General features: G+C 43.3%; 1 protein-coding gene across 8 annotated transcripts in view; it reads right to left on the minus strand.

The window, feature by feature from the left end:
* The window catches only part of plekhg5b (pleckstrin homology domain containing, family G (with RhoGef domain) member 5b), a 56,802-nt gene that overhangs the window by 23,885 nt on the left and 20,274 nt on the right, over window positions 1-12,643 (minus strand). The window contains exon 1 of one of the 8 annotated variants that reach the window (XM_028410470.1): window positions 4,418-4,693. The exons of 5 other annotated variants lie outside the window; for them this stretch is intronic. The gene's annotated coding sequence lies outside the window, so the exon portion shown is untranslated. Of the gene's footprint in view, window positions 1-3,406; window positions 3,562-3,796; window positions 3,933-4,417; window positions 4,694-12,643 lie in introns of those variants that run through there. 2 more of the 8 variants (XM_028410471.1, XM_028410472.1) reach the window with 2 other exon arrangements.

Genomic DNA, 12,643 nt, shown 5'->3' on the forward strand with positions numbered 1-12,643 from the left:
ACACAAACGATTGGTTTGCACCAGACCAGCCACAGTCATGCTCAGTCTTGTTTGAGCAGCGTGACTGCTGCGAAGTCAGTCAAACATCCAGACTTTGGTCACACAAGATAACCAACGTAGTCAGACACAGCTACACATCATCAGTGGTTCATAGTCTACGGCTGAAAGGAAGACGACCACTGACTCGTTTCAGCAACAGCAAACCCAAAGTAGACAAAAAGCCAATCCATTTTTGGGGCCATACTTGAATACAAAACTGGTTTCAGAAATCCAACAATAAGTAATAAGTAATATACTTGTATTGTACTTTCTGTTTGTAAGGATGCCTGCTGGTGTTATAAGTATACGATATATAGTTTGCACCACATAATGCATAACCCTGTAGTCCATAACTGTTTGATACTGGTCTGCCACCAATACTAATGGGCATTATTAGCCCATATATCAGTATGAATATAGTGTAAACGTACACCACTGTTCCAAAGTGTGGGGTCTCCAGGCCAGTTCTACAGCTGATCAGCAGAACATCAGCTGTGCTAACATCATTTCACAGGAGTCTTCTGATCATCAATGAGCCTTTTTAACACGATTAGCTAAAACACAATGTAGCATCAGAACACAGGAGTGATGGCTGCTGGGAAAGGGCCTCTGTACACCTTTGTATGTATTCTATTAAAAACTAGAAAAGTCATTTACCACATTACCAATGTCTAGACTGTAGTCTGATTACTGTAATCTTCATTGAAAAATAAAACTTCATTGAAAAGACATTTCCAAGTGGGCCTGGTGCCAACCTCAAGTGACTCGGTCACTCAAGAAACTGCTCTTAGGCGGTTTTTGGTACCAGGACCAGCAACTTGCTGGCACTACTTTCAGCGTAAAGAGGTTAAAGGAGTTGTGGTGTCAGCTGAGCCTGTTTCATCAGTTACCGGTGGCCACTGGTTAAATGAGGATCATTACATGCTTTCATCGTTTTCTTTTTACTTGTAGATATCGCCTTTGAATGACTTCAGATCTTGTTAAACACCCCTCCTTCTTACATGTGATGTCTAAATGAACACTTTCACCAGAACGCAGCACTTTGGGTCCTTTTATGAACATGTGTTAGAGCAGCACACACACACACTTTGCTCGATCCTGGAAGGATGAAACGTAACAAGTGCCTCTGTTTGAGTAAATCCATGTGTGTGCAGGGCGTCAGGACTGCACTGTACTGCAGTGAGGGAGAGTCTGTTAATAAGGAACAGGCTTGCAAACAGGCAGGCAGTCTTGTTGCATAAGGGCTGCAGTAAAAAAAAAAAAAAAAGCATCCTCGACCGGCCAGAGGACAGATGGCAGCAGAAGAAAGCGAGCAGGCGGCTGCGGCTCTCTCCCTGTGCCACTCCTTAACAGATGCACCGTTTATTTATTGAAAAATAAATCAGAGCCGGGCCAGACCTTCCCAGGCTCCCCTCTTTGATCTCCTGCAGCCCTTTACTTTGTGCTGTTTTCAATCCCACCTACTGGGCCTGAGCTAATGGCAAACCTGTGTAATGTTTAGGAAAGCAAGCCCTCTCTCCACCATACACAAGGAGGCCCTATGGGGTCGTGTGCTCTGCTCCCAAGAGGACAATGAAAACTTGCCGTTGAGGGAAAAAAGTAACACTCAGCAGAGTTTGACCTGCCTCAGCCTCTGTCAGTGCAGCTTGATGAAAAGCACACAAGCATTTGACTCTTTAAACTTCTTTCTCTGTCGATCCATCATGCTTAATGCAGTAGCTGATACTGTATGTTTTAAAATGGAAATGTAAATCTTGACAGGACAGCTGCACGCAGGAAGACAGACAGAGGGAGAAAGTGCCTGACAAGTGCCCTGTGCGGGAAAGTGTGGGATGAGGGATGAAATGCTCGGAGGAATATAATGTATTATAGAATAGAATAGAAATCAGAAGCCTCCTGTCTCTGGTTCACCACATAAAAATATGTTTATATCAGTGCTGTGACCACTGTCATCTTTTTGACTTCTAGCAGAAGAGGATAAGACATGAAGCCAATGTGCCAAAACTGCAGTTCCTCAAGTGACCACATGAGGCAGACTGTTGGTACTTCCAGTCTGGGATGGGGTAAGTCTAACAAGCAGCAATATCTAAGGCTGAGACACAGGGCCGGCCCGAGGTAAATGCAGATATGCGGTCGCTTAGGGCCCCAAGAGCACCAAAAGTCCATGATAAAATATTGTATTTCAAAAAACATTGATTATACAAACGGGATGATATCACACATTCAGTAGCGTGTATTACACACGGTGCAGCCTATAGGATGATGAAGCATGAGGTCGTGGTATGAAATTTTGCTCAGACCCCCATAAAGGCTTGGGCCGGCCCTGCTGAGACATAAAGCCTAAACATACATTTACTGCCTGGGATATAATCTGATTTAGTCACTACTGTTAAACCTTCTTTTAAGACCACCTGTTAAGCTCAGCTCCACAGACGCCCCACCTCCACCCTGATAATGGACTACGCTCCAAATCAGTAGAAGTGTTGGTGGATGTCAGTTTTGTGACAGGTTTTATCAGCATGTCCTAACCAGGTTAACATGTGTGGGTACTTTTGATAAACTTTTAAAAAGTAAAATGAAGCCACTTGCTAAGCTCTGAATGGTCGATTACTGTTGGGTATAGAGGTTTAGTCGATTAACAAACGGTTTAAGAGCAAGAGCATTTTGTCTGCATATACAACTAGAACATGCGCAGCCATAATGATAATAATCTACTGAATGTGTACACAGATATGGCAGAACCGAGCAGAAGCAGGAAGTCAGACTGTAAACTGTGGAGGATGTTTGTGTTCTCCCTAAAATAAGTCTGTATGATCAGCTGAGCTGCTTCTCAGAGCATCACAGCGCTCAGCACATAATCAATAAAGCCTGTCAAGAGTCCAGGTCAGTTTGTTTGACTCACTTGTTGTTTCAAAGTATTTGGACACATGACAGATTACAGTAAGTGTACACAGTATTTCATAATGTCATCCTCCTCTGCACAGTGACACACATCGGAAGAGGTCTTGGTTTTTTCCCAGATTACAAACAGGTGTTGAGGAGAAGTGGGTGAATTTTGTATTACTAACACATCATGTAAATAATCAGGAGTCTATTATGAAATACAACATTTTACATTTGGTGATCTATCATCATAGCTGTGTCGACTACACGTTAATTCCCCGTGTGAACAGCTGCTGTTATCTCTGCACTATCACAGTCTAAAGGTGCTATCAGTCACTGCCCAAAGGTCTATCAGACCAACTCAGAGAAAGTAACAAACACACTCACAGGAAACACTCTAACTCCGTTTCTGTGCAGGAAACCATGCATTCCAGTGAAAGGTATGTTTCAACATGCAGTGAAGTTTGCCCAAGAAAAATATTACCTCCTCATTCTTCACAACTTATTTTCCTGTTGAACATCTGATTACAGACTTCTTTTCTCTGGCTTAATTATAGCAGAGCAGCTACTAGCACTACGAAGCTGAGTGTCTTTACAGATTGTACAGGAGCTTTTTCTCTGGGTGTTTTTTCCGGTCGGTTTCAGTTTCAGCAGACACATCTGATCTAAGCCACCTGCAGCAGAGAGAAAATATTTACACAACACCCTAATGACACATGCCACTGTCACAGTGTCGTCACAGACGGAGGGAAACACAACACAACACACACTCAAGCTGCCTCTTAGGGGGAGAAACACCACCAAACAAATCCTCTCAGAACTTAAAGAAGCCGGACTCGTCAGGACGATCACTAAGAAAAAAAACAGCACTCACCAAGCAGCTGCTCTCTTTCTGCTTCAACTAAGTCAAGTGCTCTGACTGCTGCTGTCTCAGGCAACGCTGGCTGGACTGTGACGCAACCCCAGCCTTCCTACCCATAGCTCAAGGGCAGGAGAAGAAGAAGAAGAAGAAGAAGGAGAGACAGACCGGAGGGTGGTGAACAAGACCAAAAAAGGAGGAAGTGAGAGAGAAAAAAGGAAAAGGGTATTCCAAGTCAAATTACAACTTCTACTGGATGTGAGCTGTTCCAGCTATGACTTGGAAATTGATTATTTGGAAGCCATTTTCAGTTTGGTATAAAGAATATGGAAAGTAGAGAAGACTGGTGTGTGCCAGGGGGTCCGCTGATATAAGAAGCAGATGTGAAATATGCAGACACAGGAGGAAAAACACTGGCCTTAAAAAGTGCTAGTCTGCGCAAAAGTGGGTGTGTGCTACCTTCACAGTCAGTCATGATCCATCTGATCAATCAATCTATCAGGAGAAGAAGCCCAACATCTGACAACAACCAAACGTCATCTTATCTAATGCTAATGATTAAATAGAAGCAGGAAGTAACGATGCATTTACATGTTTAAATAAATAAAACTACAATGAATGACATGTTTTTTTTACCTGTCATAGAAAATCTCCACTTCCCTGGAATGGTAACCTCTTTGTGTGGCGGAAGAACCAATCAATAGCTCCGAGATCCAACACACAGCAGGTGGTGAAAGTGTTTAGTCCCGACCTGAGTCGACCCCTGCTCTGTGCTTCCTCTGCTTTATTTATTTCCCGTACGTTGTTAATGTGACAGGACGGCAGGATCGACGAGAACGCGACGGGACCTGCGAGGCTCACTGTGTTTACTACGGCAGTCTACTGGTAAGTCAGACACACACGCAGCGAGCAGACAGAAATAATCAACCCCGCCTCTCCCCTTCCATCACACCCCCGCAAGCTCACACACATCCCCGGCTGAGTCATGTAAACTCACTGAAACTGATCCTTTCCTCCTGAAATTTGGCAAACTCTCCCTCTGACGGCTCTTTTGCTTCTTCACTGAGATTCAGTGAGAAACCTTCTTACTCATGCCTGAGAGCTCAACTGTCCAGCTTGATTTCAGTACTTGGTTTCAACTCTGACCCTGCGGGGACAAAAGGTCATCGGAAGGAGTTCAGTTTTTTTTTTTTTTGTGCTGACCTGGGGAAAGAAGGGGAAGTAAATCTGTCAAATGTTCAACATCTTTAACATGAGGAATGGGCAGTAAACTGCACAGTGATTCCAATATATTGATACTCATTTACAAATCAATCATTGTTTGAGTTTGTAGCTATGACCATGCTGCTTCTATAGAGGACATTATTAAAGGAATGGTACAAGATGTTTTTCCTACAAATGTTTTCCGGGTGGGTACAGGCGTGTGTAACAGAATGTATAATTTACAGCCTAAATGTCCAGTCACAGTCTGCTGCGCTGACCACAAACACACAGCCCACTACCCTCTGTTCTTTTGTCATCCAGGTTAATCCGAGATGAGCCGTGTTTAAATCCCTCACAATTAGCTAGCTCACAAAAAACATGCAGACCCCCGAGGCTGGCAGGCACATGTTTGGAGTAAGAGAAGAGGGGGTCTGCTTTAATACCCCCGAAGCCCCACCACTTCTCATTCTGTATCTTCAAAACAAGGCGACCTGTTGAATCCTTGTCCCGACCGCCCCCCCCACTGTCGGCCTTAATTAGGGGAGGCTATATTTAAAAGAGTGGACAGCAGCGATGCAATTACCCTGAAGGATTAGACCCCAATGGTGCTGCCATTGTTGGAAGTAGAGATAGGGAGGGGTGAACATGAGTGACCTTCCCTTGATGCCTGACCTTAGCATTAACTCCTCAATAACCACAAGCTCTGAAGTCTGAAGGGAGGGGTTAAATATAGGGGAAAACAAAGAGGACAGAGAGCATTGAGATAACAGGGAAGAGCAGGTCGGTGTGTGGACAAGAGGAAGAGGATTAAATTTGGTTTTATGGATTCAGCCGAGTATAAATGAGTGCTAGCAGGGCTCTAGACTAACTTTTTGCACTGGTTGCACCGGTGCGCCTAACCTTTTTTTCTTGGGTGCACCGGTGCACCGCATCACACAGCAGTTTGTTTTTTAAATGCTGTCCATATATTTTATGGATCAGGCCTTAACTTGACACCTGTCTTAATGCAGAAGTTCTTTTCATCTTCTCTCATCATCTGCAGCTACATCTACTGTTTACCTGACGGCCTCGCAGGGCTGTAGCCAAAGTTTTAGAAATACTGAGGTCCAAAAATTGATCTCTAGGAAATATGAACAGGCTTAATAATAACATATCATCCTAAACTGACTTTGGACCTTGTTTAATGAACACAGGTAAATAAAAATAAATAAATACATGTACTGATAGTACTCATTCAAATTATGGACAAACCAGCCAACAGGTCTGCCTGTCAGAAATCCATCATGAAGATTCAAAGTTACAGCACTCTTCAGTTCCCTGTTTGCGTTCTCTCTGTATTTTCTGGCTGTTGCTCCTCACTTATCTATCTGGCAATGGGAATTAAAAATTATTTAAATCATATACACCTTTATTTATTTAATAGTTGTGATTGAGATATATATTTTGTTTTCTTCAACACATTTCTAATGCAGCTACAGTATCTCTTCTCTCATCTTCCTCACCTCTTCCTCAGTTTCTCCCGTCTCCTCTCTTTCTAAAGCTGAGCTCCAGCTGACAGACTCTTCATTCTGTTACAGTTTAGCTGTATGCAGACATCATCCTGACAGACAATGCTCTACTATAGCAGGATAATAACAATACTTTTTAAATGGGCGTTCATCATGTAACCATGTTCTATAACTCCTTAAACCAGCTGACTGCTGTCAGTCAGTGACTCAGCCTTCATGGATGAACCTCACAGGTCAGATAACACTGTCCTCAGACCTGCTGTTCAGTCTGTGATGATGCTACGAGCACATCACGCCCCCTCCCTGAACATGACCGGCTCGTTATCATCACTCATTCAGGTCAACAGCAAATGAGCAAAACCCGCATAGTAGCAACAACTCTTCCTCCTCCGCACATGTTCTCTTAAACTGCGGTTTCTGCAGAGAAACGTCTTTAAACCCTGTCTGTCTGTCTGTCTGTGTGCACGCTGCAGTCAGAGGGCCGTATGAGTTCTGCACACACGTTTTAAAAAGTCCGGGCCGAAACGGACTTTGTTCATATCTCTCTGTTCTCGTGGAGTATGGAACAAGCTTTATCACACAGCATCCGCTCTGCGCAGCATATGTCCGCGTTCTTCTCTGAATGTTCGGTCTCAGCTGACCGCAGCAGACACGATTTCAAAGTAGGGGTGGGCGAATCGATCTAAATATCGATAGTATCGATACCAAAGTTGGGATCAGTAATTACTCGATACTAGCGTGATGAGATCGATATTTCTGTGGAAGTTTCTCTTCATACCTTCAGCAGCTTTACTCGTATTTACTCGCGGTGCAGACAGCGCTGCTCTCTCACTCTGCTCAGTGCGCAGGCGCACTCCACCCCCCCCCCTTCTCTGCTCTGCCGGAGCAGACGGAGCTCCTGATTGGCTGTAAAGAGCAGCTAGCGTCATGGAGACAGCAGAGAGGAAGAGGAGCGCTGTTTGGAGTTATTTCACAGCGACAGACGTGAAGAAGAAACTGCTACTTGTGAGGTGTGCAGGAAAGCGACCTGCTGCCACTGTGGAAACACAACTCATTTACACAAACATAAAGCAGCAGAGCCCAAAGACCTCGAGCTGCAGAGTAAACAGAGGGAGGAGGAAGAGGCAGATCCCCAAACATGAACCAGGGACAGAGGTCACTGACAGAGGCTTTACTGCAAAACACTCATGAATAGATGATGATATATATATAATAGGAGATGATTTAAAAAAGTGAAGGTTTAGATTGAGTAATCTGCAGCATGAATTAAAGGTGTCTGTCTGAGTGCTGTAATAAGACATGCAATTTTAGCAGAATGACTGAACAGTCATCATATCACCAGCTGAAATAAATCTTGTTTTTCTCAAATTCCAAAATACATCTAATGTAATTATATAAGTTTATATAATGATATGTATTTCAGTATGATTAATATAATTATGCTTTGGTGATAACAGTTGAAGGATCTTTATTCTTCATATTTAGGCTCCATGCAGAGAGGTGTTAAACTTTTATAAAAGTATCTTAGTCGTGCTGTTTCACCTACATGATTCACAAAGAGCCATGGCTGTCACAAGGAGCATCGCTGACATGATTGTGAAGTTAAAATTTCAAACAGTTCTGCACTTTTGTATGCAGCTTGATTTACTTAACAAATGTTTCTTGTGTATTATTATTTTGCTAATCACGATAATCTATTTAAAGGCAAAAAATAAGGCAAAAAAATAATTATTTATGATCACGAAATTTCAAAGTAAAAGTATCGCTATCGGTATTGGTATCGGCGATACTGGCCCTGTATTTACTTGGTATCGGATCGATACTGAAATCTTCAGTATCGCCCACCCCTATTTCAAAGATACACACACGGAGGTCCCGCCCTTCACCGTCTCTGATTGGTTGAGGCCACGATATGGGCCCGATGTGTGTCTGTTGCTGGAGACTTTTGAGAGTTGCGGAGAATGTATCTCCCTCTTACAGCTGGTCGTACTGGTGCGACCTCTGATATTTTTTGGTTGCACCTTTGAGAAATTAGGTCGCATGTGCGCCCAAAATGGTCGCACTCTAGAGCCCTGGCTAGACATTTCCGCACCATAATGACATACTTTAAATTGGAGTTTTTCCAAAGCTTATTATCGCTTATTATCTGACTAAGCTACCACTGTGAATGCATTTCATTAGGCAGCGGTTGTTTACATTTACAACCAACAATTAGTGGAGCTCGCCATGAGAAGACTCTTCACAGGCGAGGCAGTGAAGGGGGAGACTGTTGTTTTTCCTCAACCCATCTTTCCACTGGAGGCCAACGCTTAAGTCTTTGAACCCCCTGCCTGCACAAAGCCGTTTCCATCGGAGCATCAGGTACCCTCTTCCTGTTATTTCCCTGTCTGCTGCGACACCGCTTCCTGACTGGGATGTTACTGGTGGGGGTTGAACCATGGTCATTGGTCAACACATTGGTAACCCCCGCTTTCTAGTGTTTGTACTTCCTGAGGAGACACCGTATAGACGGAGACATGTAAGTCCGTGTGCAGCATGTTTGTTATAGTTGGACGCCTGTCAAACTGATATTTTTCCAACGAGGCTGACGGACAAAATTTGCTTTTTTCCACATATCTGCTTTTTTCTGTCAGTGACAGCAGTTCTATTATTACATGGAAACTATCACGGCAATCGACACCAACGGCCTGTTCTTAATAAACCATTGGATAGTCATCATTTAAAACCCCTCAGCATCTTTTAGCATGTTTTTCTTATATACACCTCTGTACTAATCTCTGTGTGCTTGGTAACTTTCAGAGTCTATGGAAGCGTTGACATTTCAACCAACAGATATCTGGATAGCTGAACATTCGTGTCCAGCCCCTAGCTAAAAAAAAAATTTGCATAAGTGATGAAACACAATTTCCATCTTTCAAGGAAACAATGTAGCTGAAATAGATTGATCGTCATCTTTAAAGATTTTCTACATTTTCTTCAGAATAAGTGACGTAACCAAATGAGTCACGCTGTATCAGCTTCTCTCTGGATTACCACAGAGAGCCATAGGAGCGGAAAAGCAGAGAATTCTGTGTTTGTCTGAACAAGAAAAAGCTGATGCTGCTTGCAGTGAAGGGACCCACACCTTAACAGTGGTAATCCCACTGGAGAGAAGCGTCCACATAGAAATGGGAATATCATGTCGGAATAATTATAACCCAAGATGGACATTTCTGTCTTTAATAGGATGAGCATGGTCTGGGACATAAATAATTAATTAGTTTACATAATCACACTGATCAGGTGACTCCATGATGAAAAGATCTACTCGGTCACTTGGCTACTCAGCTTCACAAGCCAGTGCAAAGAGAATAACAAAGCTAATCAAAGAAAGCTCATTTTTCATCTTCGTCCTATTTAAAGGTAGGGAGGAGATTCTGAAAACTCAGTGAGAGTCAGCCAGATTTCTAAAGTAAACACATGCCCTTTTCTCTCGGAGCTCACCCCAAAGCCACGCCTCCAATCACATGGACGCGCATTGCCCGAAGACTTCGGCCATCGTGCACGTACCTCTCTGGTGCACAGAGCAGGAAGAGAGTGACAACCAGCCAATACTCCTACAGGGTCCACCCGGAGGATTGGCTGATGTTTTATAGCTTCAGATGATTCATATTCTTTGTTTAATGAGAAACTGACGAACTAATCGGTTGCTATCGGATTGTAAAGAGAAGTTACACTGATTTAACAACAAGTGCATCAGAAAGAATTCTCCTACCCGACCTTTAAGTAAACTTTCTGAAGAACACCTGGACTGAATAAACCAACCAATCAGTCTGTGGTCAATGAGACTGGAGCTGACATAAGCACTGCTTTGGCTCTTGTTGACTTTGGAGAGGTTTGGAGAAGTACTGCTTCTCACAGTCACAGAAATAAAAACTAGTTAGTTGGGCCACTTGGCCTTTGTTTTGTTAGTTTTTTGATGACTGGTGCGTCTGGGCCTTCACCCAACAAGACACAACAGGTCGCTATTGCCAAAGTATGCTGAAAACATCATGAATTATAGAATATACAACATCACTCCACCTCACCTAGTACATTTAATTTGAATTTATGTATTGTGATAATTGTGGTATTTTAGAAAAAAACATTAAAAACAAACAAAATAGCCAGTTTTAAAAAAGAACAGTGAGTTCCTCCATAGTTTGAGCTTTTAAACGCAGCAATGAAGGTTTTAGTCAGCTGCCGTGTGTGAATGTGTTCATCTGTGAATGTGCAGCAGGGAGTGAAAGGCTGGAAAAGAACATGCGCACTCACCCTTCCTTTAATAAACAAATTAACACCAGTGTTTCTCAACGGTAAGTTTCACGCTGAAATGTGATTAGGTAACTCTTCCTTGGCCGCCCTTAATGACCAAATAACTCCGGAGTCATCAGAGCGTTTCAGACCAACATTTCCATTAGTGGGCTTACATTACTTCATAAAGAAAACTTTCCAAGAACTTTACAGCTATGGCTGAGGTCACATCCTTTTATATGTTTTTCCCTGAAAACCAATTTCAAAGACTCTGCAGTCTGCAGTCAGTAAAAACTAATGAACACGCTGTATTTTCCTGCTCAGAAATAAATCAGGACTATGCCCATCTATACACATGCAGATCCAAAGCAGCTCCACACATGCTGCCCGACATTCCTATTATAAGAAATCACTGCAGGCTGAAGGACGTTCAGTAACTGTACGACACTGACAACTTAATCCATTCCTACCAGGAAGCAGCACCCAGTGCCCTGCACCCTTCAGCCCCCTAGACAGATACAGAGAGCGGGCATCCAGCCCACTAAGAGTGTTTACATAGCAACCTTAGCAGGTCCCTGTCTGTGTCAGTTGGGTGAGAGTTTTCAAGCGAGCCGATCAGTGGAACACAGTTCAGTCAGTCTGTAGATTTAAACAGAATCAAATCTGGCAGCAATAAAAGAGCTTGAATGATTCAATGAGTCATAATATTACAGTATATGACTAATGTATTGATTCCCCTAATACATCAGCAACGGTTACTCATAGCATGTGACTGGATAGAGACAAAGAAGGAGAGAGAGAAAAAAGAGAGTGAATGATGGCTAACAAAGACAGAGAGGAGTGAGCGATGGGTCATAATCAGGTGTCACTGAAGACCACACAGATGTTATTCTGTAAGTCCAATAAAAACTTCATGTAAATCTGAGGTCCACACAGATGTGATGCTTTTGCTTGAACTTCGCTAATTATTTTTGTCATTATCTGCATTTCATTTGAATATGTGCATTAAAAATAGATGGACTGAAATTGGGTTTTGTGGAGTGAGCCAGCTGACTGAAACATTACACCTTCTTCATGTAATCACTTTGCTTCCAGCTGTTTGGACTGGGGAGGGGCCCGTTGCCAAGGCGACCCACACCTTCCAAGTCATCTTGTCTGATCCTGTCAAAGCTGAGGGAGGGAGAGAAATAAAGTAGACTGGGATAGAAGCAGAGGAAGAGGAGGAGGAGGAGGAGGAGGAGTGGGGCGAGTGATCAGGGATAATAAGCTCCTCTTATGTGAGAGTCTCGATCCAGGCAGCAAGCTCAGACTAGCACTGAATGCTAACCAGCGTAATGTGAAATGAATCCCACCAACTCAGCCAAGAAACTCTGGGTTTGGAACATCATCTTTCAGTTGGACACCTGCAGGCCCATTTCAAATCCCACTGACTTAAAGAAAAAAGAAAAGAAAGCCTCCTGGAAACACGCGTTAGGCCATCTTAAATCCTGTTGTGTAATGTGGTGACAGCTGAGCTACGACGGCACAAGTACAGAGTGACACCTGGTGTGATTTCAGTAAATTATGGTGCACATGAACTTATTCAGGTCCTGGGCCAGTCATGCTGCGACTGGAGGAGACACAGCCCTGTCGGAGGGCTGATACATGGCAGGACTCCTGTCCTGGAAATGAAACGGTTCAAATGCAGAGCAGGACCGGCCTAAAGTCTCTCTCTGTCGGTCTGTGTTTGTGTCTGCTCTGCATCCTGTTGCCAAGCTGCCGGCATATCAAAGACACTACACTAGGAGTACTTTCAAAAACTCTTAAAAATAAAAAAAATCTTTGATGTGTTAGTGGGTGGAGTGGGTGAAAGTCAAGGCATGTACTTATGTTCGAATTC

This window comes from Parambassis ranga, chromosome 7 (assembly GCF_900634625.1).
Source record: "Parambassis ranga chromosome 7, fParRan2.1, whole genome shotgun sequence".
Classification (NCBI taxonomy): Eukaryota; Metazoa; Chordata; class Actinopteri; family Ambassidae; genus Parambassis; species Parambassis ranga.